The sequence below is a fragment of the Solanum dulcamara genome, chromosome 5 (assembly GCF_947179165.1).
Source record: "Solanum dulcamara chromosome 5, daSolDulc1.2, whole genome shotgun sequence".
Taxonomy (NCBI): domain Eukaryota; kingdom Viridiplantae; phylum Streptophyta; class Magnoliopsida; order Solanales; family Solanaceae; genus Solanum; species Solanum dulcamara.
The window spans coordinates 27,278,348-27,285,739 of NC_077241.1; the positions used below are offsets into that span (position 1 = coordinate 27,278,348).

At 40.6% G+C, this 7,392-nt stretch overlaps 1 pseudogene; it reads left to right on the forward strand.

Moving 5' to 3' along the window:
* The first annotated feature begins 344 nt into the window (after nucleotides 1-344).
* On the forward strand, nucleotides 345-464 carry LOC129891030 (5S ribosomal RNA; annotated as a pseudogene).
* The last annotated feature ends 6,928 nt before the right edge of the window (nucleotides 465-7,392 follow it).

Here is a 7,392-nt window from a genome sequence, read left to right on the forward strand (position 1 = left end):
TTGTTACTTTACAACTTTACACCATCTCGGCAGAGTAGGTAACCTATGATCGAAGGAGCAGGGGTTAATACTGTTATTTCACAAGTAACCTTTACGGAATTTTTGACCCTAGGGTATTGCTTCCTGACATTCGTAAATTACATCAGCTGATACCCTTACCCTTTCGGGTTTACTTCTTCGCCTTTAGAGTTGGCTGCCAAGTGGTGTTGAAACTCCTTCGCCCACTGGCCTGTATAGTTATTATGAGGTTTCCCTCTTATTAACTAGCTCATTAACGTATCATATAATACTATGGGTACATAATCTCATATCGTTTCTCCGTCGCTAGTTTAGATTCCTCCATCTCGCGCGATCACACCAGCACTAACGCATTAAGTTCCATCAAAATTTTGAAGTTAAGCGTGCTGGGGCGAGAGTAATATTGGGATGGGTGACCTCCATGGGAAGTCTTCGTGTCGCGTTTTATTGTAACCTTTTCCACGATGTGTGCGCACTTAACTTAGCTCCTGATTTACCTCAGCGTTGTTTCGCGATTCTTTATGTTTTGCCCTGTCCTTTCGTCTATTATCTTGCATCTAGTGTCGGCATAGACCTTTAGCTCCACTATCAGCTTTCTATTCCTTTTCCTTTGGTTATCTATCTATCGTAACATCATTTGCGACTAACTCTATGACCAACGTTTTGGCTTTTGGTCTAGCATGCCGTCATTCTCCTTCGTAGTGTCTCTTGAATTATTTGATATCCTTTCATGGTTACACTCTTTTGTTTTTATACGCAACCGCCTTCTAGGGTTATGTTGTTCAGGGTCTCGTCACAACTTCTTATCGCTGCTTTATGTAGCATTTTGGCTTCCATCCAATTATTGGTAGCTTCTGGACCTTTCTAACTTGGTTCGGCTAGATATCTTATTGAAGTTTAGATGCCCATTTCAAATATATTCCCATATCGATTACCTTCACCTTACTTTTGCCATTTTCTCATTAACTTCCCCCCTTTAGAAGGTACTCTTACTTTTCGCTGTTGGTACTTTACTCTATATTTCTTTGCCCAGTCTCAATTTTGCCCAATCTCTTCCTCCAATCTACTTAGTACTGCATCAGGTCCCCATCTTTCTGTATATTTTATCATCTGATTATCCGTGTACGGAATCTTGGCTAAATCATGAAACAACAAGAACCTTTCCATACATAGTGCGACATCTCGTCTGTTACTCTGTACTTGAATAATGGGACCCATGGGACTACTCGTCTGAGGCCACCTTCTACTTATCTTCATCAAAAATTAATTAGCACTTGTAGTCATTCCAATATCAATTAGGCAGTACTAGTATTCCGACGGTAACTATTTAAGGTTTTCCTAAAGTAGTAGCTTTATTCCAACCTATATCCCTCGCTTCTTGAGGCGAATAGAAGTTGCGCCATTTATTCCTTAAGTTTGCCATCCTCGTCCCTTGAGGGTTCCACTATTTTTGGGGCGACGTGGTGTACACGAGTCATTTTTTATTTTTTTTATATCCTAAGCTCCATGCTCTTGCTGTGTTCCCAACGCAGGCTTTCAACTTAGTCAATGCATACTAAATGCGCCTTACTAGTAGTCCCACTTTATCCCTGCATACTCCTATCACACTGTTTAATTCATACTTACATATCCCCCTTTTTGTTCGTATTCGTATTCAGTTCCTGACATCTCTTTGAGGTGCTTCTATTCGAAGCTCTTTCCCCAATTAGTCGGTGGAGAACTATAAACTGTTATCGTAAACCCTTTTTCAATCATTGTTGGAATAAAGTCAAATCCCTTAATCATCATAGTACTTCCATTTTTATACTCGACCTACCTGGTCTCCTTTTGAGTTTGTCTCGTGTTACGAATAACTTATTTAATTTACAATTAGGAACTGGAGGTTTGGTATTTTTAAAACGAGTGAAGCTCAATTACTAGACATCTTACCCTTCAACCTGAGCTTCTCTTTTTTTTCCTACAACACAATTACGGTTGGAGATACTATGGTTTGAACTGTACTGCTCAGACAGACTTTTCTTTCTTCGAAATAATTTCCTCGAGTAAGAAGAGTATCCATTACTGACGACATGAAGAGTACCTTTTATAGCTTTACTTAAACATAATAGGGGTACTTAATATCAATCTCCAGGACATCTTAAAAATCTATGTTTCATTCCCTGTTCTCGTCCTAGGAAAATTTCGGCAGAGTTTCCTCTATATTTCGTACTTATCCACAACCTGCACGCAGAAAATACCAACAATGCCTAACAGAGCCAACACATATATACATGCATTTATCATTATTTCCTGTTACAGCCACACAGGGCCTTCTACATTATTTCAAAACAACACTGACAAGACTACCCCATATAGTTAACAAAACTCTCCCTATCCTGTGCCTATAGCTCATTTAGTCCCTTGTTCGTCCTGGTGACCTAGGAAATGAAGTATACTCTTCCTCCTCCTTATTTGTGTACCGTCTACTTGTCTGTCCTTCATCATCTCCCTCGTTTGAGTCCGCGAGGCCCAAATAACCCGGCGACCTCTGGTTTACCGACGTCCAAGATAAGGGGCTTGAGTATGCAGTAACACTTACCGTAGAAGCTGGCCTGACATAGTGCTCCGTTATCAAAGCAACTGGCGTGGCTTCCGAAACAACTTTCCGGATCACTGGATATTCTAGGGCTATCGCCGTTGGGCCTTCTAGGGAATCAGTCTTACTCGTATGCTGGGAGCCCTCCGAAGGTTCAGTCTCGATCGAATAACTAGGGTCTTCCGAGGGGTCAGTCTCACTAGAATAGTTCGGACTCTTTCTGCTCGGTACTGGAGTCGGAGATCTCAGCCCCGAAGGTCCCCTAGGGGCCTTTCCAATTCCCCCTCCGTTGTCTGGAGCTGGTTGTTCCAATCTTTGCCCTGATCTGTACATATCTATAAGAAAGTACATTAGAAACAATTTCCTTTTCAGGGACATTACCATACACATAACAGCTTAGTAAGAAGGGATCATCCTAACGACATAGCTCTATCGCACGATCTTAAAAACCAAAGGAAGGTAACATCTTAAGTACCCTATAGCTTCCTGTTTATAGATGTGGCGCGCAACACACCGATAAACAAGACTCTACTAGACACGGTCTGCAGACAATCCGAGGACGAACTGCTCTGATACCACTTCTGTCACGACCTAACCCCGTAGGCCGCGATTGGGGTCCGACCTGGACCCCCCGTACACATATCCATCAGCTGTGGTCACATAGAATCGTAAATAAGATAATCTCAGGTCACAGAGCCCCACTGGGTGATAACATTTTCATAAACCTATAGCCCTTTTCATTTGTATCACAACATGACAGGGCACGCAAGCCGACAAGGCTGCCATAACATAATATCATGTACCATCTATCATGTAGACCCATCTGAATCATACTGACATACACAACCCACACATACATGTCTGCAGACCTCTAAAAATATAGTGACAATATATGGCAGGACAGGGCCCCCGCTGTACCCCTAAATAGACAAAACAATTTTATACATCATTGGTCCGTATCCAAAAAAACTAGGCTCCGAAATAATAGAGCCTCTTCCAACTGAGCTGAACGAAATCCTAAGCTGACGGACTCCCAAAACCTGTAGCGGTACCTGCGGACATGAAACGCAGCCCCGCAAAGAAAGAGAGTCAGTACGACATATGTACTGAGTATGTAAAACATAATATGATACAACTGGAAGCATATCTGAAATAGAGAAGCAGGGGATAAAATGTCAAATCAGAAGTCAGTACCTGGAAAAGTAAAATCATGCATGCTCAAATTTTCAATATAGCCGGCCCTATCAGGGATCCGGTGAATCATATCTGTAGTATCAATATCAGACCCCGTGCCATCGCCACCTTATTACAACACATCATCATCATATATATACATACGTACCGTCCTTCTAGTGAAGGGTTCGGTCGATAATGCAGTGAATTGCACGAATCTTATAGCCGGCCTGGGACTCGGAAAAGAAGTGTTACAGTATACATGAGTAGAGTAGTGAGAAACAAAACACAATTTAAATCATTATCTAAGAATCAATGAAGTCATCAAGCGAATCATCACTTAGAGGTCAGGGTAGGATCTCAGGTACCCTAGACGTATACTAAAGTAAGGCCAATTCACTTATGGAACCAGAACATTTTTTTATCAAATAGTTTTAAGACTAGGAATCTGCACATTCATACCTCTTTAACCTATAGGAGTTTCCAGGGAAATAGTTTAACTACCGTAGAGTTCAACATCCAATAGTAAATAAGAGATACTTAAGAATGGAATTACCCCGTAGCTCGTATCACATTTAGCTTACAACTAGGACATGCCAAAAAGAAAGTGAGTAAACTCTATATGGTCTGTACTTTTCTTCTTGTGGTCATCACATACATATCTCGTACCCGGCCCTTCATGGGGCTCAGTGAACCACTATGGCATTGTAATCTCATTTACGTATCAAATACAACTTAATGGAAATGAGAGATAGCTTTCCATATATTACATTCTGACACACAGAAGCCCTACTAGGCAATACTCGGAATTCTGGGAATGGAATTATCCCCGCACTTCATATACAATTCACTTAAGGCTAAACACTTCCAAAAGGAAATAAATATAGTTGTACGAACTTATACCGAAACATGCCAAGAGAAAGCTTTACATACCTTGTCTGAATTAGTCCTTATCCTGCTTGCCTCGCCGTCCTTTGAACCTATTCAACATGAAAGTAGTATGAATATCAACCCCTTTTACTTTCCAGTACCCTAGGTTACATCTTAGTATTAATGGAATCTATTTCCTTAGTCGTTTCCCCGACTAGTTCTGTTATTCGCTAAGGCGTCGATGAAAATTGGGCAGCACCTCCCCTATAATGTGCCCTATCCAATTTATAATTAGGTTCCTAAGACCTACAGCCAACCAAAAACAACAACCTGTAGCAATACACACCAACAATATACAACATAAACTCCAAACGACTTATTCAAAAATACGGTAGCACAATAGGGCATCTAGCCTTTATTTTGTAACGCCTTTCATTATACACAACGAAGGGTCATGTGGATTCAACCAGAATCACCCTAACCCACATTAGAACATATTTAGGCCATGCACAACACATCACACCCGTGCAGAAGCAACTCACAAGAACAATGCCTTACTTCGACGACAATTCGACTATAACAACTACAATTTAGTTTATTCCGAACGCCAAGTATTTCTATGTTGTTTTCATATTTACAGACACCTATAGGGTGTGAAACATGCTCCATAACAACACCATAAAGCTCAATTTTAAAGAAGAAACCTTACCTTACCCAAAATTGGCCAAAATCGTCAAATCGCAACTCGGAACTTCTTCAAACGCGCTGAAATTGAGCGGGCTGTTTGTGCGACTTCCTCGCTGCCCCAAATTAAACTTTTAGGTTATTAAACATCATTATAGATCTGAGGGACACTTCAAATAATTAATTCACAGAACGAAACCCGGAAGCTCACCCCACAAGGGCCTAACCCATAGCCCTCTCCCTTTGATCCTCTAGGTTTTCTTCTTTGAGCTTTTCTTAGTTTTTCAAGTATAGAACTGAAAATATAGTTCTGTAAGCATCGTAATATACATATATACACCTCCACGTATTTTAGGAACGTCGTATATAATTAATTCACGAAGAAAAAAATTAGAAAACCTACCTTTAAGTTTCCAAAGCTATGGCTGCCTCCTTCTCACGTTTTTTTTCCCTATGCTGCTGATGTTTTTGGATAATGAACAACTTAAGAGTCATATACACATATATATATGAGGTGACACATGTCATCCCCTAAGGGTGACATGTGTCAGGCCCTTATTGGGCCACCTCAAACATGCAGCCAATGGGGTACTGCCATGTGGCAGTGGGGTCCACCTCTCCCAAGCAGGTGGGTCACCTACTTGACCCCTAGTAGGTGGGTCACCTGCCTTCTTGAGGTGCTTCCACGTGTCACTCTCCTAGGCTGCCATGTGTCCAATTTTTTTCCTCCCTCATGGGTTCGTAATCCCGACTTATTTTAAGAGCCTATGTAATCCATGCTACGCAAGCTTGGTACGTACTCCAATATCTTAAGTATGTAAGACTTCCAAGTTATTAGCTTACGTAGGTAAATCGAGTCCTACGACTCATTACTTGGCCTCATATTCCTTCCGGATTCTTATGATTCCCTTTCCAACCTTCTCTACTATGGGGTATCACATCCTCCCTTCGTTGTAGTCATTTGATAGTATCGTAGCATATCCGGTTTATATGATAATGTCCAAGGAACTTATGAGACATTTCAAGTTTAAAAAGGGTGGGGTATAACATCATGCTTCCCAAGCATCCGGTTACTATTTCTTGTATAGAAGGCTTGAGGGTGATAGCTCAGCTACCTCAAGAGCCTTAGCATTTAGAAGTGAACACGAGCCAATAGGCTCTACATATATTACCTTTTATTCTATAGAAGCCTTAAAAAGGCAATAGCTCAACTATTATAGGAGTTCTACCATTACGAAGTGGATAAGAATTATGGACTGTACTCTGATCTTTACGAATGGAACTATCCCCAAGTTTCATATACAAACCATTCATAAGTTATATCTAAGACATGCCAAAATAAAGAAGAATAGCTTTACCTACTTATGCCAAAAACATGTCAAGAGAAGGAACAAGCTTTACATACCTCTTACGGCTCTTTATCTCATTCGTCTCGTCGTCCTCTGAACCTAAGTAATATAAAAACAACATGAATATCAATAACCCTTGGCTTTCCAGCATCTTAGGTTACGTATGAGTATTCATAGAACTCAACTCTTCGATCGCCTCCTCGATTAGTTCTTTAACTAGTTTAAAGAGTTACCGGAAATTGGGCAGCATCTCCCCTATAATATGCCTTATCCAAATTCCCAATTACATACCTAATTACTATATCCAACCAATAACAACAACCTGCAGCTCATATACAAGTAAATCATGGCAACATTACACAATATAAACTCCACCCAACTTGCTGAAAATTGTAATACCAAAATAGGGCTTCTAGTCTTTGTTTCGCAAAACCTTTAATTATACAAAACGAGGGGTCGTGTGGCTTCAACCAGAAGCACCCACACCCCTTTTAAAATACATTTAGTCCCTGAAACACATCACCACACACCTGCATCATCACCCCACAGGCACAACACCCTATTTCTTCTACAATTTAACTACTACGACTTCACTTTCGATTGTTTCTATCGTCAAGCATCTCCACGAATTATTTTATACTTCCAGGAGTATAAAAGGTATATAATACACTACATAACAACCTCATAAATTCCAAATTTAAAGGATAAGTCTTACCTTACCCG